At 44.3% G+C, this 19928-nt stretch overlaps 1 long non-coding RNA gene across 3 annotated transcripts; it reads right to left on the reverse strand.

The window, feature by feature from the left end:
* Positions 1-382: 382 nt before the first annotated feature.
* LOC123392527 lies at positions 383-19684 on the reverse strand. 3 transcript variants are annotated; one of them, XR_006607250.1, is made up of 3 exons: positions 19546-19684; positions 15709-15759; positions 383-518 (listed from the first exon to the last, which is right to left on the reverse strand). It is a non-coding gene; the product is annotated as an uncharacterized LOC123392527 (long non-coding RNA). The 3 variants fall into 3 exon arrangements; XR_006607249.1 differs by lacking the exon at positions 383-518 and adding an exon at positions 14302-15163; XR_006607248.1 differs by lacking the exons at positions 383-518; positions 15709-15759 and adding an exon at positions 16868-17069.
* Positions 19685-19928: the final 244 nt, after the last annotated feature.

The raw sequence follows: 19928 nt of genomic DNA on the forward strand, positions 1-19928 counted from the left end.
TTGTTTCATTTATCCTTTTGCTATCCCCCACAACCCCCACGTTGCATCTCCACTTCCTCGTATCAGGGAGATCATATGATTATTGTCTTTCTCTGATTGACTTATTTCACTAAGCACAATACCCTCTAGTTCCATCCACATTGTGGCAAATGGCAAGATTTCATTTCTTTTGACGGCTGCATAGTATTCCATTTTGTGTGTGTGTGTGTGTGTGTGTGTGTGTGTACATACATACACCACATCTTCTTTATCCATTTATCTGTTGATGGACATCTAGGTTCTTTCCATAGTTTGGCTATTGTGGACATTGCTGCTATAAACATTCGGGTGCACATGCCCCTTCGGATCACTACGTTTGTATCTTTAGGGTAAATACCCAGTAGTGCAATTGCTGGATTGTAGGGTAGCTCTGTTTTCAACTTTTTGAGGAACCTCCATGCTGTTTTCCAGAGTGGTTGCACCAGCTTGCATTCCCACCAACAGTATAGGAGGGTTAGTTGCCTGCCTCTTAATAGTCCCTAAAAAGCAAAGATTACAAGTGGTTAAAAAGGTTGGAAAAGGAGCTAAAAATACAAATGAGTCAAAGAGAAAAATGTCAAAACACTTAGAATAGTAAGCATACATGAACTCTGCATATGCCATGTGCACTGATGCTGAGAGAATGCACACAAGGGAACAGGTGTGCCTTTGGAAGAGGAAGAATCCATGAGCTTTCCTAAGAGTTTTCTCCTACTGTGGAAGGATTTGTTGTAAATTCTGGTATGTTTCAAACTGCGGTCATAGACCATTGATGAGTTCTGATGAACGTTTATTTGAGTAGAAAATACAACTATTATCTCTATCTGCTTATGTAGTTGAATGGATGATATATGTATCTTCAATTTTATCTGTAATTTATAGATTTTATTATAGGGGTATTTATCCATATATGAATAAAAAAGAAAAAATTTTACTTAAAAAGTAGAAAGGAGAGTACATGCCTGGCATATACGGAAAATAAGCAATACATGGCAGTTTGTTAAACTTTTACTTCAGTTACTTATATGGTTTTATATGTGTATGCGCTGAGACATAATACACAGACTATTTCTTGCTGTGAAATGATGCAACATGTTTGAAAGCCGCTGTTTTTATACTGCAGTAAACTGAACGACGAAGGTTCTGTGTGGCCAGTAGAAAAGGCCAATACGGGAGCAGTCATCCTTTCTGTCCTGTACATGCACAGTGGTCACTCCTCAAAGCCAGGCTGCAGCCGCTCTTTGGTGGATTCATACTTTGTTGCCTTGTCTTTTATGATTTATAGCCAGGCAGCAACCTTTGTTTGAAAGAACTTCTCCTTTTTCAATCTTAAGCATGAATGCTGCCTGACATAGCTTTACATCACACTTCAGTGAACCAGTGGCATCCGGAGCAAGGAATCTTTACGTGTCCTTTCTTCCTTGTTTGGTTACACAGCTGTGCTAGAGGACCGCTTTCTCTTCTTGGGAGCTTTAGGATTAGCCTGGCCTCTTCACCAGTCTTGGACCTCCCTCCTGGGTATTCTGCTGGGTGCAAAAGCCCCGCTGTGCTACCAACCTTCGCTCGATTTAGCTACTGCACAGATCCAGCTTTCCAGTGTTGTTGCCCCAGTACAATGAAAGGGATTCTAAATGGTTTGTTCCCTGTCTAGATCCAGGCTCACCCACCTCTCTCCAATAAATGGCATACACATGAATTCCCACCAGCGACTAGGGTCTTAGAAGTATTGGTGAGTCAGCCTTTAGTTATCCTTCACCTTTAATCCTTTCTTTCCCTCCCTAAAACTGGAACAATTGTCTGTTCTGAATTTATTCAATCCCCTAGTCTTTACTGATGGTTGCTTATCCTACCCTATGAACCAATCACAGACTCTCAGGACCCCTTTCATGCAATACCATCAGTGCTGCTGCACATACACTACACACACGTGCACATACCCACTTATACACATAGGTACATACAGTTCCAGTAAAGTTGAAATGCTATAAGCATATTTTATCACAATTAATTATCATTGTTCTGGAAAGTCGATGCAATTAGGTGGGAAAACAAGATCAGCAGTATAAATATTTGCAAAAATGAGGTAAAAATATTTTATGTAATAGGTCTATAAATGCAAGAAAATCAATGGTAAACTATTGGAACTGGTAAGAATTAATTAAAATCACCATTTATTGCTGAGTGGAACACATTTTAAAAACTGGATGACTATTTTGACCTTAATTATTTGAAATGATATCTGTGCATGTGTGCACACATGTGTGGGTGTATGTGGTGTGTAAGGAAGAGAATGTTAAAATGGTGACAGTGGTTATCTCTTTGGGTGATAAGATTATAACTATTTGGTTTTTTCCTTATCTATAGTTTCCAGATTTTCTATAACGAACATACGTTTTTATAATAAATAGATAAGTTTTAAAATGGAAGAAAAAAAAAGAACCTCCCCCATGTTTTAAAACTACTTGCAAGGCCGGGATTCTGGTGATGGCTTCTTTGACATTGATACCCTCTGCTGTCTGTTGGGAACCTGTTCCATCTTTTAAGTCTTTATTCTGCCTACTCAGAGCAACCCTCTTCAGCAATATGGGAATCCCGTTGTGCCTCCTTGTTCTGTCATTCCCAGTCTAGCAGAACAATGTCAGGATGAACCTATAAAAATTAATGGATTTCAAGAAAAAAAAAGAAGGGGTTTCATATTGTAATTTATTTATATAAAACAGAAACTTAATATCCTTTCATTTGCTAAAAGGACAAAGATTTCCTGTACTTTTTTAAAAAAATATTTTATTTATTTGACAGAGAAGGAGAGAGAGGGAGAGATACCACAAGTAGTCAGAGAGGCAGGCAGAGAGAGGGGGAAGCGGGCTCCCTGCTGAGCAGAGACACCCCCCACCCCCGCCAACCCTGATGTAGGGCTCGATGTAGGGCTCGACCCCAGGACTGGGGGATCATGACCTGAGCTGAAGGCAGAGGCCTAACCCAATGAGCCACCCTGGTGCCCCATTTTCCTATATTATTGGTCTGCAACCTGAGAGGAGATTTATAAAGGAAAGCAAAGATTTCATGTTTTATCAAAATAATTATCTGTGCTTTATCAGGTCTTTTATGGGTTTTGCTCAACTATGTAACCTCCTGGTATTGGCTTTTAAAATCTTTTATTGTCACTGTGGTCAAATACATAATTAAGTATTGATTCACAATCTGTGATCCTACTTAGTCTGGTATCTAAAACCTTTTGGTATTTTTGAAAAACTTGCATCCACCTTGGCCATTTTCTTTCTTTCTTTTCGTTTTTTTTTTTGTTTTTTTTTTTTTTTAAGATTTTATTTATTTATTTGACAGACAGAGATCACAAGTAGGCAGAGAGGCAGGCAGAGAGAGAGGAGGAAGCAGGCTCCCTGCTGAGCAGAGAGCCCGATGTGGGACTCGATCCCAGGACCCTGAGATCATGACCTGAGCCGAAGGCAGCGGCTTAACCCACTGAGCCACCCAGGCGCCCTCTTTTCGTTTTTTTAAAGGATTTTATTTATTTATTTGACAGAGAGAGATCACGAGCAGGCAGGCAGAGAGAGAGAGAGGGAAACAGGCTCCTCGCTGAGCAGAGAGCCCGATACTGGGCTCGATCCCAGGACTCCATCCCAGGACCCTGTGGTCATGACCTGAGCTGAAGGCAGAGGCTTAACCCTCTGAGTTACCCAGGTGCCCCCAACCCTTGGCCATTTTCAAAGTTCTTGGACATTCAAAATTAGACTCAGGAGAAGCAAAGACAAATTTTTGGCTGATTAAGCAGCAAAGACCCCGGCCTTAAAATTGATCAAAACCAAGGCAATTATCTCCTGAAGGAAAATCTGAAAGTCCTCAGTATAAGGTATGTTCAATCTAGGACATCCCACAAAGAAAAACCTTATTGGGCTGACCACAGTTGTAGTTTCAGTCCACTGACTAATTTATGGTACAGCCCAAACAAGAAACCTATCTTGCCACAGTCCATGAAAAGACCCCTCATGAAAATGACTCATCATCAGCTGACCCACTGGGCAGCTGATAAACTTAGAAATCTCGTGAAACAATATGAGAGGAGCTAGCTGTATTTCTAGGACCACCAACGAAGCACAATTAACTGGTACAGTATCTTTCTTTCCTTTTTTTTTTTTTAAACCAATAACTTGTTATTTTCTTTATAACACTTTGTAATCATTTTATTGGGGAACCTCCTTTGTCTATTTCTCTATGAAGTAATATGGCAGTATTTGTAATGTGTCCTTATACTCCTTGTGGACTTCTCTGCAGGAAATGAAGAATTCCACGAATGGGCTTATACTTGGCATTTTAGCTTGGAAAACACCCTTCAGATTCTTTGGGGAATTAATCATGAAGGACTGTTGGATTGAGGTATTGGGGCTGTTACTTGTCCTAATAAGTATGCTAACTCTGGTTGCAATATTACCCAGTAAGTAAAACTCCTTAGTTGGTGGTAAAACCCTGTAATATTGAAAAACTCACTGCTTTCATAGGTTATTTGCTGTACAGACTGAATCTCTTACTTGTTCATTCCTCTATCCTGCCTGAAACCCATATAGTAGCCAAAATACCTTACTGACTTTATCTAAGTTCTTCTTACAATGGCCTGTTATCAGGAATAAATTGTAGCCCCTGGGTTAACATATTATTTTTTCTTGTGACCCTCATTGCCGATGGTCAAGCCGTATCTTTTTGCCCCTACCCTGCAAGAAACCATCGTCTGACTCTACAAACCTGACTGACTGTTGATTTGTGCCAGAACAAACCATACTCATGATATACCTGAATGAATAGCTTGGCCTCTATCCCTAGAGAGATAGAAAAATTTTACTGGTAAGAATGTATAGTATTCTCTGTGTCCTTAAAAAATATTCAACCACTTTTTCTTTGGCTAATAGCTTCCTTGCCCTACCCTCCTTCCTATGAAAACCTTCCTTTCTAAAAAAACAAAAACAGAAAACCTTCCAAGGCTCAAAATGCGTCTCCTTGGAGCATCTCTGCTTGCTACATGGAATGCTGCCTGATTTATGAATGGCCTAAAAAAGCCAATTAGGTCTTCATATTTACTAGGTTGAATTTCATTTCATGGGATATCGATATATATTTTTAAAGATTTATTTATTTATTTATTTATTAGAGAGAGAGAGAAAGAGAGTGAGTGAGCCCGGGCATCGGGGAATGGCAGAGGGAGAGGAGGGAGAATCCCAGGCAGACTCTGTGCCCGGCACAGAGCCGACGTGGGGTTCGACGTGGGGCTCGATCTCACGAGCCTGATGTCACAACCTGGAGATCACAACCTGAGCCAAAACCAAGTCATTGTTTAACTGACTGTGCCACCCAGGTGCCCCTGGATATATATTTTTTTAACTTTATTAGAATCTATCAGTTTCCCAGGATGGTTGTACTATTTTACTCTTACCAGCAACAATAGATAAATTGGCTGCACATTTTTGTTACCATGAGTGTTCTCTGTCAAATTTTAGCCATTCTGGGGCGGCGCCTGGGTGGCTCAGTGGGTTAAAGCCTCTGCCTTTGGCTCAGGTCGTGATCTCGGGGTCCTGGGATTGGCCGCGTTGGGCTCTCTGCTCAGTGGGGAGCCTGCTTCCCTTCCTCTCTCTCTGCTGCCTCTCTGCCTACTTGTGATCTCTGTGAAATGAATAAATAAAATCTTTAAAAAAAATTTTTTTTAGCCATTTTGATAGGCATGCAATGGTATATCAGGGCATTTTAAATTTGTGTTTCTAAGGAGTGGTGGATGATACTGAGAATTCTTTCTTATGCCTCTTGGTCCTAAAGAAATCTTTTGTGAAGAGATTCCAAGTGTTTTGTCCACTTTTATAATTGGCTTGGCATTTTTTTTTACTTTTTTCATAAACTTTTTTTTTTAAGACTTTATTTATATATTTGAGAGAGAGAGCATGAGCAAGGAGAAGGTCAGAGGGAGAAGCAGACTCCCCGTGGAGCTGGGAGCCTGATGATGGGGGACCTAGTCCTGGTACTCTGGGATCATGACCTGAGCTGAAGGCAGTTGCTTAACCAACTGAGCCACCCAGGCACCCTTATGTAAACTTTTTATATTAGAATAGATTTAGATTTATAGAAAAGTTGAGAAGATAGTACAGAAGATTCCCATATACCGTGCATTCAGTTTCCCCTACAATTTGCATTTTACATTAGAGTGGTATGTTTGTCATAATTGAACAAACACATTATTATTAACTAAAGTTCATATTTTATTCAGATTTCCTTAGTTTTTACATAATGACCTTTTCTTATTCCAGGATTCTACCCAGAAGATCCCATTATATTCTCCTTATGCTCTTCTTGACTGTCACAGTCTCTCAGATTTCCCTTCTTATTAATGATCTTGAAAATTCTCAGGAGTAGGGGCACCTGGGTGGCTCAGTGGGTTAAAGCCTCTGCCTTCAGCTCAGGTCATGATCCCAGGGTCCTGGGATCAAGCCCTGCATCGGGCTCTTTGCTCAGCAGGGAGCCTGCTTCCTCCTCTCTCTCTGCCTGTCTCTCTGCCTACTTGTGATCTCTCTCTGTTAAATAAATAAAAAGATCTTTAAAAAAAAATTCTCAGGAGTACAGGTCACGGACTTTGTAGACTCCCTCAGCTGGGATTTGTCTGATGTATTTCTCACAATCAGGGGTTATGGGTTTTGGGAGGTAAAGTACCATTCTCACCACTTTGCATCATGGGTCTTGTTAAAAAGAAAACCACAGGCTCAAAATAGCATCATTTAGGTTAAACCCCAAGAAAGTAAACCAAAACTTCATACCTAACCTAAACTGCAGTTTCAGCCTCCCAGAAATGTAACCTTTAACCAGTCAACATGGAATTTCTTGGTCAGTACTAGGGACTTTACTGGTACACTCCTTCCTCTCACCCTAGGAGGGCAACCTTGCCTGAATAACATATTCTCTACTGATAAGTACCTTGGTCTTGTCTTTCTTTCTTCTTCTTTTTTCCTTAAAGTCTTCTCTTTGCCTTTAAAAACCTCCTTTTGGAGTCAGCCGGATGGTATAGTTGGTTGAGTGTCCGACTCTTGGTTTTGGCTCAGGTCCTGATCTCAGCGTCCTGGAATCCAGCACCACGTGGGTCTCGGTGCCCAGTATTCGGAGCGTGGAGTTGGCTTAGGGTTCTCTCTCTCTCTGCCCCTGCCCACCCTGTTCCCTTTCTCTCTCTCTCTCTCTCAAATAAGTAAATCTTAAAAAAAAAAAAAAAAAAAAAAACCCTCCTTTTATTTAGCCCAGCAGAGCTCTGCTGTGCTTATTGGTTGGAATGCTGCCTGATTCAGGAATCATTTTAAAAAAACAGTTTGATCTTCAAATTTATTTGGTTGAATATTATTATTTACAAAGATTTATTTATTTATTTATTTGAGAGAGAGAAAGAGCACGCGCGCGAGCGAGCTCAGGAGCTGGGCTGGGGAAGGGCAGAGCTGGACTCAAGGCTGGATCCCACAACCCTGAGATCATGACCCCAGTTGAAATCAAGAGTCCGAAACTCAACCGGCTGAGCCACCCAGGCACCCCAGAACTCTATTTCTTAACAATATGTATTATTACATTATTTATCTCTATTGATGTTAATCTTGATCAGCTGGCTGAGGCAGTGTTTGTTAGGCTTCTCCACTGTAAAATCACTTTTTATCCCATTTCCATGGGTAGGGAAGTGAGTAGCCCACAGTTAGTGTAGTAGCTACATAAATTTGGGATACTTCTGCCTGAGACATTTGTCTATTTTCCCTATTCATTTTTCTATCTATTTACTTATATCAATATGTACATGCAGATATTTATTTATTTTAAAATATTTTATTTAATTGAGAGAGAGTGAGATCAGGAGCAGGGAGAAGGGGCAGAGGCACAGGGAGAAGCAGACTCCCGGCTGAGGAGGGAGTCCAGTGTGGGGGCCGGGTGGGGGGGGGGTGGTGCGGGCGCTTCTGGGCTTGATTTCCATCGCTCAATCGCAGGACCCTGGGATTGTAACCGTCCCTCAGGATAATATACTGCTTAAAATATAACTAATGAGGAGTTGTATTGGTCATGCAAGCAGGCTTAAAAATGACCTTGAGAAAAACCTGTACTAGCAGCGGGCCACTAGGGGAGAGGATGATACAGGTCCTTGAAGCCGAGCAGCCAGGAACACCCAGCCCGCTCAGGGCGGAATACCGTCGGCTTCCCTTTTCCGTTGTCTCCCTAGCCCCAGAGAAAGCCCGCTGTGGAGGTAATCCCTTTAAGTGCGCTTGCTCTCGCACAAATTCAAGCTGCCTGACCGGGCACACCCTACTCTTCTTCTTGTTTACTGACGAGTTTCGTGGTCTATGTCTTCCATCTCTTTGTTGGTTGTTATCTTGTATCTAATAAATAACTGAGGGCTGGCCGTGCTTCCTTTACCTCCCCTGCGCCTTTAGGAAGCGGCAAGTGGCGCCCAAACAGGGACGGAAAGGAAACAGGACAAGAAGCCCCAAGGTGAGTTTTTGCAGGGCTGTGCCTCACCCTCCTCCCCCCACCCCCTGCCTGTGAGCTGTGGGTACTTACCAGGGTATGGCCAGTGCAGTGTGTTCAGAAGTTTTACTTCGAACTCTCTATCTAGTGTTCGGGCAAGTTAGGTCCCCCTGGGGTCTCGACCTTCAGGGAACAACTGCCACAATAGGGAAAGAAAGTGGGAACTAAACTTCTCTGGTTATTTCCAGGGCAGAAGACATGGAGGAATTAGTGTGCACAGGGACTTTGGAGAGGCTATGTCCTTCGGGTGATAGGTGTGTCTGATGGGTCTTTGAGGTATTGCATATTGGCGTCTAAAACCAGTGTTAACTTTTATTCTTTCTCCTGGTGGTCCCTGGAGTCCAGAGTCATCTGGTCACTGATTCACATGCTAGACTTGGACAGACCTTTGGGCCACATCTCACTATGCAGTGGGGATGAAGAAATAAATCCCCAAACAGAGAGACATTGCAGGGTGGGCAGACACCCTGGTGGAGGGGAAGGAATTAGGGGAACAAGGAAGTGGGGGATACATGGGGGGAAGAATCCACAGGGAGATGAGGGGAACTAGGTAGAGGTAGGCCTCAGTCTTTGGTGGTTGTGGTAAAATCAAGAATGAGTTCCCACGTGTAGAGCAACATGTACAATAAAATAATTTCCATTACTGTTGCATTATAGTCCATAAGGGAAATCTTCTCTTTAGGGGATCACTTTTATACTTAGGGGTGGGTAAGTCCCACTGGGGTAGGCCATGACAGTCATCAGCCCTGCAGTTTTGGAGGAGGGAACGCCGGCAAAAGAACACCCAGGGATCATCAGGCGTGTCTACACCTGTTTCACTCAACAAAGCTTATGTGGGTCCCAGACATCAAACTGCACGCCACATTGGCAAATTGAGTAAGTGCTGCTAGTAATTCCTTTCTTGAAGGAATAAGAAATGATTGAGCCAGTGCCATGGGAGTGAGATGCAAGGTCAGAACCTAAATGATTTTCTCCATCTTCTCCCTCTGAACATCCAACTACCTGCACACACCAGTTCGCAGTTGCCCTCAGTCTCTGTGGAGGTTTATAAATTTTCATAATTTCTCTAATCCTGTTTCTTCCTTCTGTAATTCTACCAGGGTAGTTTTTTGAGTTGGTCAACAGCCCAGACCACTTCAACATCCTGGATCATTTGTCTGGTCTTGATACTGTTAAAGAGTAGGCGGTCAGTTGGGTTCTGACGGGATAGCTGGAGGTCAGCAATGAGGAAGCCATCACCAGCTATCTGGAAGGTCAGAGGCGTGTCTGGGCAGCACTCCACAAAAAGCTGGATCAAACCAGACAGGCCCAAGGTGGCCAGTGCCAGGACAGGAAACCCTTGACCAAATTAAGAAGAAGAAGAAGAAGAAAAAAGGGAAACCCAGCCTCCCACCCCAAGGTAGTAAGCCTGTTGATATTGATCATCAGTGAAAGACTCCCCCCCACCTCCCACCCCCTGCCATCCAGCTCCCTCTTGCTCTAGCTCTCCCTGTCCCTCTCCCTTTCTCTCCTCCTCTCCCTCTTTTTAGGACTGGCTGGATCGAGGCCTCAGGGTCCGGTGTCTCCCCAATTCACCTGGCAACAGTAGGTTAAAAAGAAAGCCAGGCCCCAAATGGTACCACTTACAAAGACCCCAACCCAGTAAGAAAACACTTACTACTTAGCCTAACTGCAGTTTCAACCTCCCAGAAATGTCACCTTTGACTAGTCAACATGGAATTTGTTGGTCAGTAGTAGGAACTTCACTGATAGGCCCCCACCCCTCCTCCTGTGAGGGCAACCTTGCCTAAACGATGCATTCTGGCTCACAAATTCCTTTCTTCTTTTATTTTTAAGCCCTCTGTGTCAGTCTTTAAAAACCTTTGCTCTCTGTAAACTCAGCAGAGTTCCCCTGTACTTGCTAGATGGGATGCTACCTGATTTGTGACTCATTTAATAAAGCCAATTAGAGCTTCAGATTTCATGGGTTTGGTATTTTTAAGATTTTTAAGATTTAAGCATAGGAATTAAAAGTGAACTTCTAGTGGCTTTCAGGGATAATGAAAAGCAGGCATGGTGCCTCAGTCTGTCTTGCTCTTTCCAAGGACTATTGGTAAGATTCTCTTGGTTTGAGCTCCCCTCTTTTTCTTCAATGGAGCTACTGATCTAATTGGCTTCTCGGTCCAGGGGTAATGGGGGTAGACAAGACGGACGGGAGGCTCAGAGAGAGCTGCAGTCCTTAGCCCTTGGTTCAGTCCGCTCTGTAGTTCCTTGTTGGGGTCCTTTCCCCATTTCCAGTCCATGGTTTCCATTTACTCGGATTTGCTGGTTGGTCCTTTCCTCATTTCCTGCCCACTCTCCATGTACCAAAGTCTACTGGTTGAGTCCATGCTGGGAATTGCTGGTGGTATGCGGGGCCTTCTCTTTGCCAGTAACATCTTTTGGTTACTGCTGTTGTGTTGAGGTGCCCTTGTTTATCTTGTCTTGTGGGAACAGAGGCTTAGGTAATTGGATTCTGAAATTCTAGAGTCAAGCGCGCCACCTTCTGGCCAGCCTGCTTGCTTTGTGTTGAAAAACTTGTGGGGCCAGGAGCTGTGAGTAAGTACAGAGATGGCAGTTTTACTCGAAATACAACTTGGAATTACAGTGTCCATGATGCGGAACATTGCAAGTACCTAAGATGAGTTAAGAAGTGTATTTAAAAGTAAGAGTTTTCCAATTTAAACAGAATGGGATACTTGTTTCAGTTGGCGAGCCAACGCCTCCAGATGCCTTCCAGTGTATTGAAAGATTCATTGCAAAAGGCTCATGGAAAATTAAAAGACTATAACTCTGATGTAACTCCTGTTGATCCCCTCTATCGTCTGAGTACCCATTCCGCTAATCCTGTGAATTGTATTTCTACTCTGAAGAGACGACACAGCTGTAAACAAAAGGCCTCCCAAGCCGATGGCTTTACAGACAATTCCATACCTACCTTCAAGAGAGGGCCCCATATGGGCCTCTCTCAGAGTTGATGAAAATGAGAGATTCTCTGGTAAACTGCTGTATTACGCCTTTAACCAGACAAGGGGTAACTCCGGTAAATACCAGAGCCTGCACAGGGGATCCTGGAAAAACTGGCAGAAGCCAGTGAAGGGTGGAAGCTCTCACCAGAATCGGTTCTGAATTTCTATCTGTAGCACCCAGTTGAGAGAGAGAAAAAAATTTCATATTGTCCCTTTCTTTTCGGATCCAAGCCCATTACATTGATCCTTTCTCTCCCTGGGATAGCTATTGTCTTCTTGTTTGTCTCGTTCTGCATTACTGGGCTAGGTGTTTGGTCTGCCTGGGGCATCCAACTTGTGTTTTGTTTTGGCTGTCAGGGTGATTTTGGATTTTGGAAAGGTGATATCTTTTGCATCTTCTTTGGGGACCCAGCTTACACCCAAGCAGGGTTATTCAGTAATGCCAGAAAAACTTAAAATTGAAACTGTACCCGGAGGGAAAGAAAGCAGATAATGTAGTTGGATAGGTGGCTCCCCCGAAGTTGTCATTTAACTTAAAACCCAAATCTTTCAGAAAGTGACAGGAGCTGTCTTGATCTTACATAAGTTTTGCAGAAGTTAGCTCTAGAGGCATTTCAGAATTCACCTATTCCCTTACTGATCCCCAAATCTCCCGTTTATCTCCAAAAGACTTGTAAATTGTTGGCCTTAAAAAAAACCAGAGTAAAAAAAAAAAGGCAAACCCCCCCCCCAAAGTAACCATAGTGTCTCTGCACCCGTGTGTGTGTGTGTGTGTGTGTGTGTGTGTGTGTGTGTACTGTAAAGTCAGTATTCTTCTTCCTGGATGGTATTGTTGAAATTAATTTGTAAAAGAGTTTCATTCATTTGGTTTGAAGGCAAGTGCTTGTAAGGATTGGGCAGTCTAAAACTCAGAAAGAAAGAAAAACTGGGGCATCTGAGTGGCTCAGTGTGTTATAAGCATCTGGCTCTTGATTGCAGCTCAGGTCTTGTGAGATAAGCCCCGCATGAAGCTCCAAACTAGGCATGGATTCTCTCTCTCCCTCTGCCCTTCCCCAACTTCCTCTATTTTAAAAAAAAAAAGGAAAAGAAACTAACCCAAGTGTCTTTTAAATTTGTATGATCTGGGAAAATACAGAATTAATAAAAGCTAGTTTAAGGGGTGCCTGGGTGGTTCAGTGGGTTAAGCCTCTGCCTTCGGCTCAGGTAATGGTCTCAGGGTCCTGGGATGGAGCCCTGCATTGGGCTCCCTGCTCAGCGGGCTGCCTACTGCCACCCACCCACCTCCTCATCCCCCCCACCCCTCCACCCCCTCCTGCTTGTGATCTCTGTCTGTCAAATAAGTAAAATCTTTTTTTAAAATTTTTTAAGAAAACTAGTTTAAGGTTGATGGCTTAATTAAAACAGACACATCTTTAGAGTTACCAGCGTTAAATATAAAACTTCTATTTCACTGGAATTTACTAGTCTCCTTTAGTAGTTTCCCCAAATCTTTTTGGCAATCTGAAACCTTAATAGTTTCGCTAAGTTAGTTAAATGATAAGTTAAATTCATTAAATACCTAGCTCATTTTCAGATAGACAGAATATTAAAACATTATTTTGGCTTCTGATTACAGAGAAACTAAAAGATATTTAAGTGTGTTAGTGCCACACTAGAAAATTTTAAAAGGCAAGTGCTTCTAGAAATTATAAAATATACTCAGAAATTTGCAAATCTAAAGAAGCTCATGATACAGGCAGACTGGGTCTGAGGACCCAGGGAGGTCCCACAGGACCAGCCAAGAGGGTCCTTGACTTCCCACAGGACAGAAATGAAACACAAGCCAGAGAACATGAAAACAGAGTTTCCTAAATAGGGTGAGTGACAGGTGGAGAATAGCAGACCAAGTAGTTGGAAGACTGGGAAAGGAAAGAGGAAGTCTCCTTGAGGCTAGCAGTTTATATTGGAGAGGGTCTAGGGTTATGTTTCTTCAAGAGTATGGTAGGACCCAATCAAAGGTGTCAGGGGAACAGTAGGTGTTACTGCATAAATTAGGGAAGGTAGGGATATTGATGCCAGCGTTAGCAGAGGTTGGTTTGAAGCTAATATCCTGAACCATGTTTCGTTCTTAGGTGTTCTTCTTAGGTGTTAACGGGTGTTTGGGGTCTAGGACAGAACTCAGAGTATGATTTAATTTCCTTGGTCACCCTCAAAGTGGGAACATAGCTGCTTTGGCTGATTCAGGGGCAACAGATGGAGTGTGAGTAAATGGGGCCTAGCAGAAAAACAGCAGAGATGGACACTTAGAATTTCTAAAACGGAGTCCCTTCAATTTCCTACCTCACTGCTGTAATAGTCAGTTCACAGGAGCTTATTATGACTAGACATTAAGGTTTCTAAGAGTTAAAAATTCTGATACAAGTAACTAAGACTACTGGAAATAATAAGGGAAATGTTTCCCTCTACAAGGAAAAGTGAAATACATGGTTTTGGTAAGAAAAAGAAGGAGGGATAGAAATACATTTTTGTTGAGGGAAAAAGAAAGTACTTTTGTGTTAGTGACTAAAGTGAGACTGATAATTTTAAGAAGGAAAACATAGGACAACATCAGAATTTTTTAAGTAAATTCTACCCCACATGGGGATCAAGCTCACAACCCCAAGATCAAGAGCTGCATGCTCCCCTGACTGAGCCAGCCAGGCACCCCCAAAATCTGAACGTAAAAAGAAAGTTGTAGGGTTGTTTAAAAAAATAATAATAATAATTTTTTTGAGAGAAATTTTAATACGTGATCAAGCTGGCTGACATACAAGCCAACGGCAACAGATTTCTATAAAGATAATGATACATTTGGATAATGTCCATTGTGCTCCTGCAAAGAATGGCCCCTTGTTGCCAGATTTTTGCCATCTTAAAGGTCCTATACCCATGGCAAGCAGTCTGCTCCTGAATCAGAAAAACTAAGGTGGGTAAAGAATGGCTGTAAATTAAAGGAACAGCTGGGGCCTGTGGAAAACCAAGGTGGTCACTTGGTTCTTCCTGGCTCCCTAACCAGCCCCATTTTTTGGGTTTTGCACTCTCTAACCTACCATAGTACATTTAAATGGACTCAGATGATAAATAGACATTGGTGGAAAGACTTTAAATAAAGTTACAGGAAACAGTCTACCAGCAAAGTCTGATCTGTCAGGTCTATAACCCTGGGAAAACTCCCTTTGTTCTAGAAGCCTCAGACCTCCCTCTGGACCCTTCGAACACGTGCAGCTGGACTTCATTCAGTTGCCACCTGGTAGTAGAGGTTATCAATATGTTCTTGTTACTGTATGATATGTTTTCCAGATGGGCTGAGGTTTATCCTTAAACTGCAAGGCTGATGTCCTCACAATAGTGGAAAAACTGTTAGAAAGTGTGTTTCCCACTTGAATTATACCTTCCACGTTCTCCACATCCCTGGACAAATACAAACCCTGACAAAAACCTTGCAGACTTTTTGGAATTCTCTCCCTTGTCAGTAATAGCAGCAGCTACGGGAAGTGTGTAGTGTCTTCGCTCAGGGCTGTCGTCCGCAGGTTAAAGAAGCCTTCCGAGATGGGCGTTCAAAGGATTCTGTCAGTCACTGTCTGGCCTGATGACTGGGTATTCTGGAAGTGTTGTCAGAGGAAGACAGCCCTTGAGCCTCATGCAGAGGAACCTTACCAAGTGTTCCTGACCACAGACACTGCTGCAAAACTAGGAAGCATTGATCCTCAGGTCCACATCACACAGCTAAAAAATGTTGCACCTGACACTTGAGTCAGCACAGATGCTGGAGACCTTCAAATCAGACTGATGAAGAGAAGCAGCTGACATGGAGATCCACTGCTTCCGTCCCAGACGATGGATCAAGACTTCATACTTGAACTAAAGGCAAACCCCTTACTCCTCCTTTTCTTTTCCTTTACTCTGGCATCGGCCCGGAAAGAGGAACACCTTCATCTTTACCCCCCCAGGCCAATTGCTAAGTGGGGGTAACCTCGGGAATTTAGAACCACCTTTTATTTCAGGCTAGGGAAAAACAAAACACAACACCCCCCCCCCCCCCCCCCCCCCCCCCCCCCCCCCCCCCCCCCCCCGCCCCGTAATTCTGCCCCCAGCTTTTCATAAGCAAAAGAAGGCAGGCACCTCATTGGTGTGAGAGAGGACCTACCAGGAGGCTTTTGTGATTCGGGATTCACTCCTGTTGGCGGATCCCTTCTTCCTGGTAAGGGATAAAAGTAAATAAGGCGATGATCAGGAACTTCTTAATTTCTTGAAGTTATTACAGAATCTGCTGCTGAAGCAGGAGCTGCTAGGCAAAGATTGGTAAAATCTCTGGCCACAGTTGTTCTGGATAATGAAATAGCCCTCCATCCTCTTCCAGCTGCAGAAAGACGGGTCTGTGCTGTGGTCACATCCCCTACTAAACCTGGATTGACACTTGCGGAAGTTAAAAGCCAGGATATTTTTTCCTCAACATCGTCCCCGCCCCCCCCCTTTCTAAAAGGAGGCCCTGTGAGCGAGCACACAGCGAGAGATGGGGGCTGATGTAAGCCAAGACAACGCCTGAGAAGGAAGCTGCAGAAGAGGTGAAACTCTTCCTGGTCTCCTTTAGGGTCTCTGACTGGGCCTGAGAATTAAGTTGGCTGTGAAACAGACTTTATTTTATTTATTTTTTTTAAATTTATTTATTTGACAGAGATCACAAGTAGGCAGAGAGGCAGGCAGAGAGAGAGAGAGAGAGAGAGAAGAAGGCTCCCCGCTGAGCAGAGAGCCTGATGCGGCACTCGATCCCAGGACCCTGAGATCATGACCGGAGCTGAAGGCAGAGGCTTTAACCCATTGAGCCACCCAGGTGCCCTAAAACAGACTTTGACAGGAGAAAAGCACGGAGGTATTTTACACTATGTGGAAGCTGTCAAGGAAAAATAAAGACCCCAAAAGTGCTAAGGCCTACATGCTTGCGCACTAGATTAAGCAAGAGTAGAAATTTTGAAAAAGTAACCAAAACATAGGAGGAGGCAAAAGACAGATAAGAGTTAATTTAACAAGGTCCATTTGCAGAGATTTCTCTCGGCCTCAACTTCCTGTCTCTGATAACAAGAATGTTTCTTAGCTCCTGGTAGAGGGGAGAGCATCTTTACAGGGGAGCTTTATCTTCCTCTGCGTAGGAAGGAGGTCGGTCAGAGCACCCTTCTTGAGTCTGCTCTTTTTCAAGTATGTCTTTAGCTCAAAATAATCCTTATGCTAGAGTGTCATATTTTGGGGTGCCCTATTAGGCCACCCCTACATTGGTGGCGCCTGAATCTGGGACTTCCAACACCCAGAACTGTGAGAAATAAGTTGCTTTTATTGTTCAAGCCACCCAGGCTGCCGTGTTTCGTGATAACAGTGTGAGCATATTAAGAAACCCATCTATGATGCCAGGACTTGGTAGTTGACAATTTCCGGAGTTCTCGCTCCTGCTTCCCATGTGGGATCCACCGGAGAGAGCCAGATGAGCGGTGTGCCCCAACCAATCTCACAGGATGCCTAAATTCAGTTGGTGTGAAAAATAATAAAGGGAAACTTAACTAAAATAGAGGCCAGAAGGGGGAGCCATACCACCAGCATCAATTACAGGAAGCATTGTCAGTTGGAGACTCCCAACAGAATTCTCAACAGAAAAGAATTCACAGTGACAGGTCCCAAAAGGAAAAAATGTGGATTGTATCTCCTACATAAAACTGACTACCCCCCACCAACTCAGCCTGTGAGAAGCCGTCATCACCCTGAACTCTTGCTTTTCTCCAGTGGATTTTTGTTCAAAGCAACCCCTCCCAACTTCTTCCTCCTCCATAAGAGGACATTCCCCTCCTTTGTTTACTCAGCCTGCCTGTGGTTTTGCCACAACATGCATATTGTGAATTTGCAATTCTCTGCTGTTTCCAAATAAGCCCATTTTTGCTGGGAAAATAACTTATTTTTAAAGTTAACACCTGCCTATAGTTTACCCTTGCTATCGGCCTCCAATCACGGCGCACATGAAGCCTTCCCATTTTCTGCTAGAAAGCTCTCCCACTCCTCTGCCTTCCTTTCAGTCTCTGCAAAACCACAAGCTGCAAGCTCTGAATAAGTAGCATCCGCTTTCCCTTACTCGGGCTCCTCTCAGCCCTCCTCCATTGGTCCTAGTCCTCGGCCCTCCAGGCCCAGTCCCAGCAAGAAGCCCCTCACTGTTGATGTCTAACCCAAGTTTCTGTGAGTAATTTTCCAATCACTGACCCACAGTTGTCTTTGCTGTATTTGGGAGTTGCCATCAGGTTTATACTGAAGTGTCTCCCCTACTGCAGTAGCTAAAGCAAAAAATCGGCCTTACATTTTTAACAAGTGCCTGCACATTCCCTGACAGGACCGCGCCAGGTCTTTCCACTCAGGCTGATAGCAAGTCCAAGCTCCTCTTGTTCCCTCCCCATGCCAGGCCAGTAAAGAGGCAAGATGTTGGGGCAGGGAAAGGGACTGCATACAGAAAGACAGCAAACCAAGGAGATGGTAGACTTTTTTTTTTTTTAAGATTTTAAAAAATTTTTCGTTTCACTGAGACTGACAGAGATCACAAGTAGGCAGAGAGGCAGGCAGAGAGATGGGGGAGCAGGCTTCCCACCAAGCAGAGAGCCCGATGCAGGGCTCAATCATGACCCCGGCGGAAGGCAGAGGCTTTAACCCACTGAGCCACCCAGGCGCCCCAGAGATGGTAGACTGTTAACCCAAAGAACTATTTCCTCTTGGCAAGAAATTCAGGTTTCTTTTATGTTACCAAAGAGGAAAGCGAGAGGGGGTCAAGAACTGGATGATGTGTGTGTGTGTGTGTGTGTGTGTCATCCTGTAAGTTTTTTGTCCCTGGTCAGCTGATCTTTGCGTCCAGGAATCTGGTCGTGTTGATCCTGTAAATCTTTAAACATAGCATAGCCATTTCTGTACCTACTTCCTTATCTTCTCAGGTGAGGTGGATGTCAGGTAAAAAGCAATCTTTGCAAAACTTAGCTGTCAGATGCCTACAAGCAGAGCTACGCAATCCAATATTCTGACGGTAAAGGTCATAGCAGCAAGGGAAATAGAAGCAATACAGAGGAAGACATGCCCTTTCTGTTACAAGGCTAGTCAGATTCCCCAGGAAGTATTCCTCACTGCCGCCTGGACAATGCGTCTGGCTGCCAGGATTCAAGGAATGGGGCTTGGATCAAGCATTCACATTCACTGGCTCCATTGTCACCTAATCCCTGTTACCGACTCGTCTCCTGGCCTGACTGGCCAGAGACACTTCCTTTACCGCTTGCTTTACCGTCTCCAGAGGAGAATCCTTCAATGAATACATTGTGACAGGAGCAACCGAACAGAATCTACTTTTAATGTTAAAATAAAGAGCCTTTCAGTTGGGTTTCCCAGGCCGGAGCGCCACTAGCGGTGAAAACGGAAGGCGAGGGGCGCCCGGGTGGCGTCTGTGTGCCTTTGGCTCGGGTTATGGTCTCAGGGTCCTGGAATCGAGCCCCATATCGCGCTCGGTACTTGGCGAGAAGCCTGCTTCTCCTCCTCCTACTCCCACTCTCCCTGCGTGTGTTCCCCTCCCTTGCTCTGTCTGTCAAAACAACACAAAAACCCAGAAGCGTTGGTTTTCAGTCACCTGTTGTCTCTATAGTTTCATAAATTCAGCTGCTTTCGGATACTGGATAGCTTTAATAATTTATCTATTGGAGCGTGCGCATGCGCGGGGAGGGAGGCTATGGAAGGCGCGGAGCACAGGGGTAGACCGGGAGACAGTCCCAGCCGACTGCGGTGAGCCGCGAGTCCACTCGGGGTTGACTCCACCATTCCCACCCAGATCCAGACCTGAGGTGAAGCCAAGAATCCAGTGCTTAACTGCACCACCCAGGCGCCTCTGGACAAACTGAAATTGAAATTGAAATCCTGGATCACAAAGTTAAAACTGACTGGATCTAAAAGGAGCCCCTTCCCTTTGCTTTGTTTTACGCACCGAAAGGCATTATATTTGAAGAAAGGTATAGAGACATGAAGAGCCTGCCAGACAGGTTCCCCGCAGGCCAGAGGTTCAGACCCCACGCCCGCCGCCGCACGGTTTCGAGGTGGGAAGGAAAGAGGGGACAAGGACAGGGGCGGGGCTGTGCGCCGGAGGGAGGTGCTCCTGTGACGCCACACAGAGGGCGTGTGCTATGTAAATAAGGAAGCGCAGGGGCTGATGATATCGACCCCTGCCGCCTAAATACAATGGGATCTCCGGAGCTACGGGAAGCAGTCCGAGGCGGTTGACGGAGGTTCATTGTGCTGCAAGCGGGGAAGGTGTCGGGGGACTCAAGAGTGGTGGGGAGAGAAGTGGTCGTGTGTGAAGAGTGCAAGGCG

The sequence above is a fragment of the Mustela putorius genome, unplaced genomic scaffold (genome assembly GCF_011764305.1).
Source record: "Mustela putorius furo isolate JIRA1106 unplaced genomic scaffold, ASM1176430v1.1 tig00000585_pilon_pilon_pilon, whole genome shotgun sequence".
In the NCBI taxonomy this organism is placed as follows: domain Eukaryota; kingdom Metazoa; phylum Chordata; class Mammalia; order Carnivora; family Mustelidae; genus Mustela; species Mustela putorius.